Source organism: Canis lupus, chromosome 15 (genome assembly GCF_048164855.1).
Source record: "Canis lupus baileyi chromosome 15, mCanLup2.hap1, whole genome shotgun sequence".
Classification (NCBI taxonomy): domain Eukaryota; kingdom Metazoa; phylum Chordata; class Mammalia; order Carnivora; family Canidae; genus Canis; species Canis lupus.
Genome location: NC_132852.1, coordinates 47,762,642 through 47,777,581, shown reverse-complemented (window position 1 = coordinate 47,777,581; position 14,940 = coordinate 47,762,642). Strand labels below are relative to the sequence as shown.

Below are 14,940 nucleotides of genomic sequence, written 5' to 3'. Positions count from 1 at the left end.
TTATTTTGAAATACATTCTGTATGGCCATAGCTAACCATGGACAGTGAATCCTCTAGGGATCTGGTACAAGTAAATTGAAAGCCTTCTGGAAAGGATTCGCTACTCTAGATGCCATTAAAAACATTCATGATATATGGCAAGAGGTCCAGATACCGGCATTAACAGGAATTTGGAAGGAGGCAATTCCAGCGTCCGTGGAAGGCTGGGAGGGGTTCCAGACTTGAGTGTGGGGGTCGCTGCAGGTGGTGGAAACAGCCACAGAACTAGAGGACAAAGTGGGGCCTGAAGATGGGGCTGATTTGCTGCGTCTCAGGATAAAAAGATGAGCAGTTGCTTCTTATGGATGAGCAAAGAAAGGGTTCCTTGAGATGGAATCTACTTCCATTTGGGATGCCGGGGAGATCGTTAGAGTGACTACAAAGCATTTGGAATATCATATGAACTGAGTTGGTAAAGCAGCAACAGCGTTTGAGAGGATGAATGCCAAAGTTGAAGGACATTCTCCTATGGGTAAAATGCTATCAAACAGCATCACATACTATGGAGAAGATTTTCTTTCTTTCTTTTTTTTAATATATATATGTTGGAGAAGATTTTCATGCAAGGAAGAGTCAGTGCAGCAAAGTTCATTGTTGTCTTTTAAAGACAACAGCCATAGCCACGTCAGCCTTCAGCGGCCACCATCCTGATGAGTCAGCAGCCACGAACATCAGCATAGACCCACCACCAGCAAGAAGATTATGCTGTCTAGAAGCTCAGATGATGGCTAGCATAGTTTAGCAATACAGTATTTTTAAAAGGATGTAAATACTTATTTAGAGGGAGACGGGGGAGGGGCAGAGGGCGAGAGACAATCTCAAGCAGACTCCCCACTGAGTGTGGCACCTGATGTGGGCTCCATCTCATGACCCTGAGATCATGACCTGAGCCGAAATCAGGGGCCAGACACTTAACTGACTGAGTCGTCCAGGCGCCCCAGCAATAAGGTATCTTAAAGATTTTTTTTAAAGATTTTATTTATTTATTCATGAGACAGAGAGGGGGGCGGGCAGAGACACAGGCAGAGGGAGAAGCACGCTCCATCCAAGGAGCCCGATGCAAGACTCGATCCCGGGACTCCAGGATCACACCCTGGGCTGAAGGCGGGTACCAAACCTCTGAGCCATCCAGGGATCCCCCAAGGTATTTTAAAATTAAGGTATGAACATTGCTTTTTAAGACAAAGTGTACCCTGAGTAGACTACAGTATATGCACAAGGAAACCAAACGACTCATTTGACTTGCTTTATTGCAGTGGTCTGGAGCCGAACCTGGAGTATGTCTGACATGTGCTTGTAGATAGCTGTAGATCCCTCCCAGGGACTCAGTCCGTCTGTCCTTCCGTCGTGGGTGTTGGACTTGAGAACCGGCTCAAGCTCGGAAGCTGTGCCTTTCTGTTGCAAGTCTCCACTAGGGTGGCCGACCTCAGCCATTGCTCACCCATTCTGGGCCCATTGGCTAAAGGGGAGGGGCAGTTCTGAGCAGCATTGCCTGCCATCAGCCCTGGTCTGGAGGGGACAGCTCCCACTGAGCCTCTCAGCTGCTGTCCCCTCATCTGCACGTCCCCTGCAGCCTTGGCAGATAGAATGTCCTCCCGCCTTCCCGAGAGCATGGCCAGCATATGGGTTTTCCAAGCATATGGACACAGCAGTGGTGATGTGTCTGCTTCTTTTCTTCTGATCACGTCCTTCAGGGTCTGCAGTGTAAATTCAAGGGCTTCATGTGGGTTATGGCTTTTTTCAGATTTCCATGGGCCCCCGCAGCAATGTCTCTCTCGGAACCCCTGCCCACGTGCAGCCTGCATCCCTGAAGAGCACCCCTACCTCAGTAAAGTCTCCCTTCTCCCGTGCAAAGTGCACCTCCCTTGACCCTGCAACTGACGGTGTGCATCAGTGGGGCTCACGGCTCCCCAGGCTACTGCCTTTCCTGAGCGGGTGCACCAATGCCCAGCTGAGCCTTGGCCCTCGGTGTGGCCGGGTGGGGGCGGGGGGAGGCAGAGGCAGTTCCCAGGAAGGGCCTGCCTTGAGTCATGTTGTTCAGGTGAGAGGAGACATCCGCCCTGCAGCACAGGTGTCCTATGAGCCCTGAGGGTTCGTGGCAATCCGGAAATTCAAAACCCTCACACACTCGGAAAATTGATCACAGGTGCCTCTCCACCTCTTCATTCTGTGATGCCATGTTGACACGCTGGAAATTGGCCATGGAGGGGGTATCAGCAGCCTGAAAACCTGAGGGTGCTGCAGACCGGGCCCGGCATCCCTGAGCGCCCTGAGTGGACCATCTGCTGGTGCGCCGCCGCTCACCATGTCCCCCTGTGGCCCCCAGCACCCCCCGCCTGTGGCTGCGGGAGACCAATACTACTTCCCCCGGCTCCTGGCTCAAAATCGAGAGCTTGGAGCCTACCTACTATTTCTCTTTTCAGGGCATCGCACCTTATCAACAGCCACTCGGTCACAAGGTCCTCAGGGCTGGCATCTCCCCTGCGCCCTCAGTCCCAGACATCGCACGGGTGGTGCCTCCCTGCCGGCAGCACCCACACTCACCAGTGAGGATTGGTGACAGCTGCCACCATAGGCCGGGAGGCGCCAATGCCGCTCCTACCCTCAGTCACCCTGCTGCAGAGTGGCCCCACTGATTTTTAGGACTCTCCAGGCACCAACTATCTCAGGTCCTAGAAGGAAGGTCTTTGACCAGGTTTCTGGTGCCCATCGTTTAGTGAGAGAGCGCATTCAGATGAGGCCCGCTGGGCAGTTGGGTTGGGTAAGACTGGGCCGGAGGCAGATTCTGACCCCACAAGGAGCTCTGGAGGGTGAACAGCACAATGTGTTGTCCCTCCTGAGTCTGGGACAGACGTGTACTCCCTACCTGTCAGTCACTGGCTGGGGGTCGTGGGCGGGAGGCCAGGGCTGCCAGCCTTAGCAAAGGAAAGTTGAGAATGCCCAGTTAGATGTGAATCTCAGATAAGCAACTTGCCAGTGTTAGCGTCTGTCCCCAGTGCTGCGCGACACACTGCTTTCTCGGCCGATTGTGGGGCTGCACAAGGCAGCAGGTGTTTCGGGGTGGGGGTGGGGGGACGGCGTGGTCCCGTGTGTTGTGGAAGACACAGCCATGTCGAGGGCTGTGGGTTGGCCCTGGGCCACCGGGCCAAATTCTGGTGAATCGTTGTTTAGTTTCCGTGACATTTGGAAACTTGGAGGGCGTTTGCAGGTGGGCATCATTGCTCTCACTGATAGCCAGTCGTGCAGACTCCTGATACTGTAAAGTCGTTCTCCAGAGCATTTCCAGGGTGGCCACAAAGGTCATGAGGATCCTTCAGCCACCACGACTAGGGCCTTTGTGTCAAGTGCCGCGTCCACCCATGTTTGGCCAGTTGAACAGTTTCCCTGGAGCAAGTCAGTGGGGAGGCCAGGGCATTGCCTCCAATCCTACCAGCCCAACCCAGCCTGTCTGTAGCCGGGGGGCCAGTGTGAGGGGCAACATGTGGGGAGCCCCTGCCAGGACCACGGCCTTTCCCCATGCCCCAGCAGGCCGGAGGGTCAGAGCCCGGGAAGCCTGGGGGTGGCATGCATTCTGCTCATGTGGTCAGTTCAGGTCTTTCCCCCAGACCTGTTGCTCACCAACTCCCAGCACAGCCCTGGGTTTCCATCACCTTGAGGTGACCCAGCTCCTACCTCAACTCCCAGGGGCTTTCCTGAGCCCACCCTGCTGGAGGTAACTACGGATCTGTGAGCCCCCGTACCTGGACAGCAGAGCAGAGTGACTTGCCAGCCCCCTGGGTCACAGCAAGGATCCTTTGGGCTCACACCGAGCTGCTCTGCAGGCCCTGTCATCTCACATAGTGAATAGTCAGGAGGAGGCGGCTCCCAGCCCAATACGGTGCCTCCCTGATGCCAGGCTCTGGGTCAGCCCAGCTCATGACCCCTGGGCCAGCCCGAGCCCAGTGACACCAACAGGCCTAACGATGCTCCAAAGCATTTCTGCCAGCGTGTCTTCCCAAGAGGCCTCCCTTGTGGCATTCCACGAAAGAGGGGTGAGCATGAGACCAGGCGGGTCCATCCCCCAGGGCTGGGTGCGTTGCCTCGCGACCCAGGAGGAGCAAATGGAATGGAAGGTCCCGGAGCAAGAAGGGAGATGGGCTGGTGGCCAGCACCAGCACCTGCCCCCCACCCCTACCAGTGTGGGCAGCCCTGCTCACAGCCTAGCAGCATGCCCACCCTCTGGCCAGAGCCCAGACCTGTGACCCTGGGCCAGTGGGACCAGAGGGACCAGACCCAGTCACGGGGATGGCTCTCAGGGCGCCCTGGCCTCCAGTGGTGTGGAGTGCTGAGCAGTGGGGACCCACGGTAGGCCAGGATACCCTCTGGTCCTGGGGCTCGGGTTGGATGGGGTCTGGCTCTCCAGGGCACTGCCTCTTAAGAGCACAAGAAGGCTGCCGATAGTGATCCTCTCCAAGTGCCATCTGACTGTGGCCCAGAGAAAGGCAAGCTGGGTGCAGACAGGGGACGTGCCTGGGGACCCTGTAGTCCTGACTGTGGTGAAGCTGGACTGCGATCAGGACGCTGGACACGGCAGGGAGCCCTGGCTCTCCTGACCACGCCTGGGCCCAGACCTGTGGGCCAGGTAATAACAGGAAGTCTTGTAGAAAGGTGGGCTTTCTCCGTGCAGAGCTGCAGGAGTGCAGCAGGGAGCATCACACCCCTGCTTTGTAGGCGCAGAGACAGAAGTCCTGCGGGAGTGAATTCCCCGTCTGAGGTCAGGTCACTAGCCCCTAGGGAGCAGGTCCCACTGCAGAGCCACACTGGGCCCCAGGGCGCCTGTGCCTTCCCGCCTCTCGCCCAGACCCTACTCCTCACCCGCGGCTCATCCTCTAGGAACTAGGGTATAATAATAAAATTCACCACTTTAGGTGTACAGTCTGACGAGTTTCTGTCAGATGTACACAGTTTCATGGCCACCGTCACCATCAAGATACAAGAGCCTTCCATCTCCCAGAAAGTTCCACCTCCTTGCTGTCAATCCCCCTCCCACTCCCAGGCTCTGGAAACCACTGGTCTGGTTTCTGCCCCTTTGGTTCTATGTAAATGGAATAATTGAGAGCTTCCTTATTTAACCTTAGAAGAGACTGCCAAGCTGCTTTCCAAAGTGAGCGGTGCCATTTTGTATTCCCACCAGCAGTGTTTGAGGGTTCTGGTCATTGTCCATCTTTGAAAGTTTATTCACTCTGGTGGGGATGCTTGAGCATGTCATTGTGGTTTGAATTTGCATTTCACTGGCTGATTAATAGTGTGCATATTTTTATAAGCTTACGGGGTATTCTTCAGTGAGGTTTTTAAAATTGGGTTGCTGTCTTCTTATTGATTGGTCAAGGATCTTTATATATCGCGGATACAAAGCATTTAATCAGACATGATTTTGCCACAAGGTGAGAGTAACTCTACCAGGGCCCTATTAGGAACTTGGAAGCATGCTGAAGAACCGGGTTCACAGCCCTCTGCTCCCACTGCCTCCACCCTGGCAAGAGCCCCTCAGCATCATGGCAGCCTTCCTAAGCTGATGGCCCAGCTGGCCTGGCCTGCCCCAGCTCCTCCAGAGGCGGGACGGCACACAGTAAGTAGGAGAGGCTCTCGTGTTTGCAGGCTGGGGAGGAGCAGCTGAGCTCTGTGAGAGCAGAGGCTGTGCTGTGCAGCAGGTGCACGGCTGTGACCATCGTGACTATTCCTCCCCCAGTCCTGTCCCTCCTGGGCTCTGCCTTGTAACCTCTTTGCCTCCAGTCACTGCTGTCACCAGCTGCACCGCCTGAACACTCAGCCATGTCCCAGCTCAGGATCCCTTGCACACGGTCTCTGCCTGACGAGTTCCATCTACGTGTCAGCTCACTGAATGATTAAGACTTGTCACGGGGGCCAGGCCTTGCATCAGATATTTGTGTGTCCATATTTCTTTCTCTTTTTTTAAAAAAGATTTTATTTATTTATTCATGAGAGACACAGAGAGAGAGAGAGAGAGGCAGAGACACAGGCAGAGGGAGAAGCAGGTTCCATGCAGGGAGCCGGACACGGGACTTGATCCCGGGTCTCCAAGATCACGCCCTGGGCTACAGGCAGTGCTAAACCACTGAGACACCCAGGCTGCCCCCATATTTCTTTAAAGTTAGCTGGGCCCAGTGTTCTGTCAAGGGAAGGTTTTTGACATTTTAAAAAGTTTCTTCTTCTTCTTCTTCTTCTTCTTCTTCTTCTTCTTCTTCTTCTTCTTCTTCTTCTTCTTTCTTCTCCTTCTCCTTCTCCTTCTCCTTCTCCTTCTCCTTCTCCTTCTCCTTCTCCTTCTCCTTCTCCTTCTCCTTCTCCACCTGTTCAGGTTTTTCTGTCTTCCTGAGTCAATTCTGGTAATTTATATTATTTTACTTATTTTTTTAAAGATTTTATTTATTTGAGATAAGCACGTGCAAGTGGAGCAGGGGGAGGGGCAGAAGCAGAGGGAGAAGCAGGCTCCCCGCTGAGCAGGGAGCCCGACATGGGATTCAATCCCAGGCCTCCGGGATCATGACCTGAGCTGAAGGCAAACGCCCAACCACTGAGCCACCCAGGTACCCCTTGTTTATATTTTAAAAATCATCTCTTTTCTCCAGATTTTAAAAATGCATGGAAGCAAGTCTTATATATAACTCGTAAAACTTTTCAAGCTCCCTTTCTTATCACTAAGGTTGTTTGTTGCTGTCTTCTTTTATCCTTGATCCAATGGCCACGTGTTGGCTATTTTATTGTGCTTTTTCCAAGGACTGGGTTTGCGGTTTGTCAATCAAGTTGGCTGTCTGTTTTGTTTGTCTGTTTTCTGTATCACTTGTTTCTGCCTTTACCATATTGCTTTTTTAATTCTAAGTTTTTAAAGGCTTACTCTGTGTTCTGAATGTTCAGGGTTGAGTGTCCTGAGAAGCAGGCTTAGCTCGCTGGGTTTTCCCTCATTTTCTCTGTACGTGCATGTGAGGGCATTAGATGTTCCCTCGAGCACTTCTCTGGCTATTAGCCATCCACTCTGTGCTCAGCACACTCATGGTTACTCATTTATGAAGGTCCATCACCCAACTCAAACTTCCTGTTTAGCCCAAATGCCGTTTACAACAGTCACACTTGCTGGGCGTGCGTTCAGTTCAAGCTTCTCCGTCTGTGCTTCTCCAGTCGCCCTGACCGGGTCCTCTGGGGGGAATGTCTTTCTCGGCCATGCAGGACCTTAGGAAGGAGCCTTCAGAAGCCCTGTCCCGGGCCCCCAGCACCCAGTCTCCGGCCTGGCCCCCACCTCCACCGCACCAGCTTGTATTGGCTATTTGCTAGTCTCTGCTAGATTGTAAGTCCTGGGGAGCTAAAAATGAGTCCCTTCCGTAGCCTCAGATGGAGCACAAATCAGGTACTTAACAATGTTAAATACACAAGTGATTCAACTCCCTTTCCAGTCTCTTTTTGGTCATTGACGCCATCATTCTGGGTATTAATTAGGGCACGCTTGATCACTGTAACCAGTACACCCAAACAGGAAACGGGTCTACTCCGTAGAGTAGTATTTCTCGCTCCCGGAATAGCCAAGTGCAGATGTTTGCTAGCTGGGTTCTCTCCTCCTCCTCCTCCTCTCCATGTAGCCCATAGAAATGTAAGGAAGAAGCCAGAAAGGCCATTCTCTTCTGAAAGGCTTGGTCCCAGCCATGGTTTGCATCACTCGTGTTCAGACTGCATGGATGCATCTCACTGCAAGGGAGGCTGAGAACCTAGAGCCACTGGCCAGCGACGTGCCTGGCTTTGTTACCACGGAGGATCGGGGCCCACGGCTGGAGGGGTTCGGCACAGTCCACTCCTCTGGCCACTCCTCTGGTGTCCATGCGCACCCTGCTTTCTTTCTTTCTTTCTTTCTTTCTTTCTTTCTTTCTTTCTTTCTTTCTTTCTTCCTTTCTTTCTTTCTTTCTTTTTATGATAGTCACAGAGAGAGAGAGAGAGAGAGGCAGAGACACAGGCAGAGGGAGAAGCAGGCTCCATGCACCGGGAGCCCGATGTGGGATTCAATCCCGGGTCTCCAGGATCGCGCCCTGGGCCAAAGGCAGGCGCCAAACTGCTGCGCCACCCAGGGATCCCGCACCCTGCTTTCTTGCACACAGAATGCACAGTAATCCCTCCTGAAAGGCAGTGGCCCAAGATCTCACACAGTCCCCATACCAGGGACGGCTACAGGCATCTCCACTAACTCCATCCTTCCTGCACGTGGGTGAGGGAAGCGTGGGCAGGCTGTGCACAGCAGATATCCCCAGCGGCAGAGGGGAAGGATGGAGAATGGAGAAGACGTGCCCTGTGGGGACACATACCTCCACGGGGCTCTGGTTCTTCCCCGTGGGGAGACTCGGTGGCCTAGACCCCACCCTGGGGACATCCATCTCTGACCTCCACCCTCCACAAAGGTAAAACCCCTTCTCTCGGATAAACTTTAAAAGCCAAAGGGTTACTCTGTGGCTTGAGACAGCAAGGGCATATTCAGGCCATATGCAGGGGTTTTGGGCAATGCAGTTCCTCAAAAACTTCTTAGGAGTCCCACCCATGTGCCCTAGGCAGTAACTGTCACCAGAGCTCTCTCCAGACCTGTTTTCATATCTATCCTGTTTCCTTCTTCTCTGTCCCCAGTCCCTCTTAGCTCAGTGACGTCTGAAACAACAGGCCGTGGTGACAAGGCCTTACCATCTAATGAGTCTTTGCCCCAGGACTGAGACCCTCTGCTTACTACCAAGATGACTGAAGAGCTCAAACACTCTCCAGGCTTACCTCCAGCTGGGGGGAAGGAGCTGACATCCCCAACCTTGTTCACATCCACGTAGCTTCTACAGCGGTCCAGGGCACCTATGGGGGAGGGCTGCTGGGTGAACGAATGCATGAGTATGCTTCAGAGGTGATCCCATTTGGGGAAGTAAGAAACATGCTCTTACTGTAAAAATAAACCAGCTTGTTAGTCCTTCTCTTTCTCTTATTGTGGTGAAATATATAAAACATAAAATTCACCATTTAACCACTTTTTAAGTGTGCCGTTCAGTGGCATTGATTAGAGTCACAATATTATGCAACTGTCACCACTTTTTCCAAAACCTTTCATCATCCTGGTCAGAAACTCAGTGACTCCCCATCCCTCCCCCACATTCCCCCAGGAGCCACTGTTCTACTTACTGTCCCCATGAATTTGTCTGTTGTGATATTTTGTTTAAGTGGAATCATATAACATCTGTCCTTTGCATCTGGCTTAGCTCCCTTAGTAGTGTAAAACTTCCATGTTTCATCCATGTCTCGTTTGTGAGGACTTCATCGCTTTTCAGGACTGAAGATGTTCCACTCTATGTGATACTGCACTTTGTTTACCCATTCACCTGTTAGCAGAAAGTGAAGTCATCTCCCCGTTGTGGAAGATGATGGAATCATGGATATTGGCGTGCAGGCATCTTTGAGTCCGTGTTCTTGGTTCTGTGGGGAATACACCTAGGAGTGCAGTCTCTGGGTAATGTGGTCACACTACATCTAATGTTTTGATGTTTTCCACAGTGGCCGAACCAGCTTACATTCCTGCCAGCAACGTGTGTGGGTTTCACTGTCCCCACAATCTCACCAACACTTCTATTCCCTTGAAGGGTTGAAGTGGTCCTTCCCTGTGGTTTGATCTGCATTTCCTGAGTGACTAGTGATATTGAGCATTTTCTCATGTGCTTACTGTCCAGTTGTCTGTCTTCTTTGCAGAAATATCTGCTCGAGTCCCTTGCCCATTTTTAAATTGGGTGGTTTGTCTTTGAGTTGTGAGCATTATTAACCCCTTCACATCAGACCTTTATCAGATGCAAGATTTGCACAACTTTTCTTCCACCTCATGGGGGTCTTCTCATCCACCTGACAGTGTGTTTCTTGTACAAGTTTTTAATTCTGATGAAGTCCAACTTATATCTTTTTGGTTTTGGCGTCCTATTCAAGAGAGATCATTGCCAAGCCCAAGGCCATAAAGATTTACACTTATGTTTTCCTCTTGGAATTTTATAGTTTTAGCTTCTCGAATGTGTATATTCATGTACTTCACTGAATTTGGGAAATTGTTTCACCATTATTTTTTCAGTCCTTTTTCTGCCCCTTTCCATCTTTCAGCGGCTGCTGGGACTCCTGCAATACTCATGGTGATAATCTTGCCGGCATCCCGCATGTCCCATTTCCTCTCTGCCAGGCAGCCTGGATAGTGCAGTAGTAGCCTTACCTTCAGGCTCATGAACTTTCTTCCACTTGCTCAAATCTGTTCTTGAACTCCTCTAGCATTTTTTATTATTATTTATTCATTTCACCTATTGTACTTTTCAGCTCCAGAATTTCTGTGTGGTTTCTTTATATAATTTCTACCTTTATTGTCATTCTCTGTGTGTTGACACATCATTCTCCCAATTCCTTTTAGGGTGTTATCTATGGTTTCCTTTAGGTCATTGAATATGTTTAATTTAATGTCTTTGACTAGCAATTCTAATATGTGGGCTTCCTCACGGATAATTTCTACTAAATTATTTTTCTCCTGTGAATGAGCCATATTTTCCTCTTTCTTTGTATGCTTTGTAATTTTGTGTTGTTGTTGAGAAGTTGACACTTTGAGCAGTATAATGTGGAAGTTACATTCTCCCCCTCCATAAGGATTGGTTTTCATGCTTGTTGAGGGCTGCAGTTGTCCATGTGTAGTGACTTTTGCAAATGATTTTCTACAAGGTCTGTATTTCTTTCTTTTATAATTTTTAAAAATGGTTTTCAAAGTGTGTATTTCTCACATGTGTGGTCCCTAAAGAAATTTCTGTTCTGATGTTTCTGCAGCCAGCCTGTGACCTGACAGAGGATTTCTTAAATATCTGGATCAAAAAACAAAACAAAACCCAAAAACATTTCAATGGAATTGTATATCTCAGGCTGAAACAAAGGCACCCTCCACACTGAGCCTTCAGGGAGCCCAAAAAAACCAAAGTGCACAACCCACGGGCCTGGCTGTCCACCCTCACTCCAGCCAGCTGCTCTTGGGACATGCGTGCTGTCCCTGTAGCCATGACAGGGATTAGGTGTGGTATCCGGTTTGTGCATACTGCTCACTCATATGCCATCAGTAACCTCTCTTTTCCTCAAGCACTCCACTGGCTGCCCTACTGATCAGGCTCCCCAGTTCCAAAATAGTTATTTTGATCCTTTTTTTCTAAGTCGTGCCTGTTTTGCTGGAGGAACTATCCCTGGAGTGTCCTACTTTACCATTTTCTGTGATGTCACCCCTAAACGTTCTCTTTTCAGACAATAAGCCACACTGATTTAGGGCAAGACCGGCATCAAAGAGACTATGCCACCTGCCTATCTCCTTAGAACACTCCAAAATACTCAGGCAGGCACAGGGCTGGGAGTTTGGCTTTGGACCTGCCATAGATCTAGAGTATTGGATGCCCTTTGCTCTAAACTCTGACCCAGGGGCTAGAGCATCCTCTGGTAGCAAAAATAGCTACAAGTTATTGAACAACTTGGATTGCCAAGAATCTTATCTGTATTGTCCTGTCAGATCCTCTCAATAGCCCTGTGAGGGAGGTAAATTGTTCTCTCCTTTACTGAGAGGGAAACTGAAGCTCAGAAAATAAGGGACTTGCCCACGTCCTACTGGCAGAGTCAGTCTCCAGACTTTGGGCTGGTGACCTCACACTCCTGTCTGCCCTAGCAATCTTGTGCATCTCCCACATGGGGTCCTGGGTGACCCCTTCACTCTGCCTCCCTTCTTCTGTCAACATCCAGCATGCTCTCTGTACCCTCACTCTCACTCTGCTCCTGACCCTCTCATGGCTCTGGCTTTCTGGCCTTCAGCCCTGACACTTGGTCCCAGGCCTCTAGTGCCACCTGCCCTCAGAGGCAAATGTTGTGACCACTCCCACCCCTGCCAGGTGAAGCTGAGGTCTCTGAACATATCCAGCCTGGAAGCAGCTCCAGAGGCTATTCCCTGACCCCTGTGTGTGCTTGGCCCTGAAGAAGCCCTCAATCAGGAAGACTAAACTGCCAGCACACCTGAAGTCAGACCAACCTGGGGATGGATCCCAGCTACACCACTGACAGCTGTGGGATCTCTGAAGTCCTGTAACTGCTAAGGGGCTCAGTTGCCCCATATAAAATGACAGCCATAGGCTCACATGTCATTTGTGATCCACATAAAGCATCTGGCACAGCAGGCAGCCTGTGGAGGCCTCCCAGTGCTCATTATCGTGACTCCAGGATGTTCTGCTGTCTCTAGGCTCATTTCCTCCTTGCTCCTGTGCCTGACATCCTGACCACACTGCATGACATCATCCTACCCCACAGCCCCTGGCCTCCCTCATACAAGGGCACAGCCAGTCTGCCCTGCAGTAAGCAAACACTTGCAACACTGTGCTGACCTCTAGGCCCCATTGCATCAGTGCAGGTGCCCAGCTAGTGCTGAGGGCCATCGGGCCCACGGTGGGTAGGGGCTGGCATATGGGGCACTCTGGCTTCCGGCCTCATTTTCTATCCCACTAGAATACGGGGTCTGGCAAGTTCCAATTTAACTGTGAACCTCCATCCTTCAGAGTCTGGGTCTTAGAGCTTCTGTGCAAAAATAGCAGATGAGGCCTAACCTTTTTTGTTTTGTGAACTTTATTTAAAAATATATCTCAGAGTGCTTGAGTGGCTCAGTCAGTTGAGCATCTGACTCTTGGTTTCAGCTTGGGTCCTGATCTCAGGATCGTGAGACAGAGCTTCATGTCAGGCTCCATGCTTAGTGGGGAGTCTGCTTGGGATTCTTTTTATCCCTTCTCTCTACTCCTCCACCTGCTTGTGTGCTCCCCCCCAAGATAAATAGATTTTTAAAATATATATATATTTCTTTATTACACACTCATTGCAGAAAAACATAGGAAATACAGATAAGAAAAAAGGAAAATAAAAGCATTCATATCTCCACCATCAAGATAATTACTCTTATCATTTCACTGTATTTCATCCCATGTGTATATTATATGAGTGTACGTCTATATGACAAAAGTGCATTATGCTGTGTTACATAACCATTTTTCCTCTGTATTAGTCATCTATTGCCATGTAAAATATTACCTCAAAACTTAGTGGCTTGAAACAACAAGCCCTTATTATCTTACACAATTTCTGTGGGTCAGGAGTTCAGGAGTGGTTCAGTGTGGGGGTTCTGGCTCGGGGTCTCATGAAGTTGCAGCCAAGAAGCTGGCTGGAGCTGCATCTGAAGACTTGGCTGGGGCAGGTGGGTCTGCTCCCAAGGTGGCTCACTGACCTGCCTGGGAAGGTGGAGCCCAATCATTGGCAGGAGGCCTTGATTGATTCACTTAGGAATCTTCTTCTGAATAGACCCCCTCATAAGACCTGTCTGTCCTCATGCTGGCTTCTCTCTGTGTGAAGAATCCAAGAGAGAGCAAGGCAGGAGCCACCATGTTTTTGAAGTCCTTTCCTCAAAGGTCATGCTCTGCAATATCCTCTTATAGGCTAGGCCTACTCAACACAGATGGGGACCACATGGGTGGCAAATAACAGAGGTAGGGCTCACTGGAGGGTAGCCACCACATTGTCTTTAACAGTGTGTCAGGGACGTCTTTCTATGCCAACAGAGGCAGATCAATTTTATTGTTTTTAGTGACTCATAAATGTAGCATAATTTATTGGACTCATTCCCTGTACTTAGCTATATGGCTTATGTGCTGTTTTTTGATCCTGGAATATCCACCACTGAACTTGTCAGAGATTTCCTAGAGATAAATTAAGAAGAAAATGAAATCATGCCTGTTGACCTGGCTTTGTGAGCAACCAAGGGATGAGAATACCCCCCTGGAACACAGGACAAGCTCTCTCAGATGTCCTGCTCTCTCTCCCCGTTAAATGGGGAGCTCACTGAGACATCCTGGCCCATTGTCAGGTGGTTCTGTGTTTTCCTTGTTTTTAAGAACCCCTAAGCAGAAACTATGTTCCTCCATCCTCTTGAAGACCACCCTTGAGATATTAAAGACTCCAAAGTATGTCCCTCATAAGCCATTTTCTCTGAGGTCCAACCTTTCCTAGACCCTCTAATTTGGGCAGGACAGACCCTCACCTGGAGCCCAGTGTTGACCCATCTAAAGAGGAAGCAGTGAGAAAGGGCTGGGCATACAGGAGGGCTGGCGTGAAGCCTGATGGTCTGGCTCTTCAGGACTGCCTAGTGTGGGGAAGTTGGGACCCCTTCCTTCCCTGCTGTTGCCACAGAATGCAGGGAGGTGGTCCTGGGAAAGGGCTCTGGGGAAGGATGCTCGCTGGTCAATGTACAAGCTAGAGAGGGCAGCGGAAGTCCACAAACCAGAAAGGGGGCCTGTGTGCCGCCCGCCCTGGTCCACTCCAGCATCCCATAGGAGCGGGCTGGAGGATCCGGAGCCTCTTCTTGGGTGCTGTGTGCTCACACCAGGAGAGAGGCAGCTGCTGCTTAGCCTGGCTGGGCCAGAAGCCCCCCATCCAAGCTCAGGATGAGTCCCACTGCCACACACACAGAAAAAACGGCGGCTCAGAGCCAGGGGCTGGTGGGTCAGTGACCTGTCACAAGTAGATCTGGTGAAGGTGCTTTTGCTCTATTTTAGGAAAGGGATCGATCATGTCAAGGGCTTTCTTCGGGGTGACCACACTGACCGTTGATGGGAAAGCCTGGTGTTCTGTCCCTGCACCATCTGTACCCAAGCCACTTAGGAGCTACTGCTAATTTTAGCAAGGCTTGGCAGGTGCCAGCGTGTCCTGGGAGTGACACTCCTGGCGGGGGCTGGGCCGGGGGTGGGGGACACTGCACGAGGTCCAGCCCAAAACCCAAGAACGACCTCCTGATCTTTGGAGACAGGTCTTGACGAT

At 50.7% G+C, this 14,940-nt stretch overlaps 1 protein-coding gene across 4 annotated transcripts in view; it reads left to right on the top strand.

Moving 5' to 3' along the window:
* Window positions 1-14,940, top strand: part of GCK (glucokinase) — a 43,024-nt gene that overhangs the window by 15,369 nt on the left and 12,715 nt on the right. Inside the window, exon 1 of one of the 4 annotated variants that reach the window (XM_072777170.1) lies at window positions 6,507-6,623. The exons of 2 other annotated variants lie outside the window; for them this stretch is intronic. The gene's annotated coding sequence lies outside the window, so the exon portion shown is untranslated. Of the gene's footprint in view, window positions 1-6,506; window positions 6,624-8,306; window positions 8,475-14,940 lie in introns of those variants that run through there. One more of the 4 variants, XM_072777169.1, reaches the window with a different exon arrangement.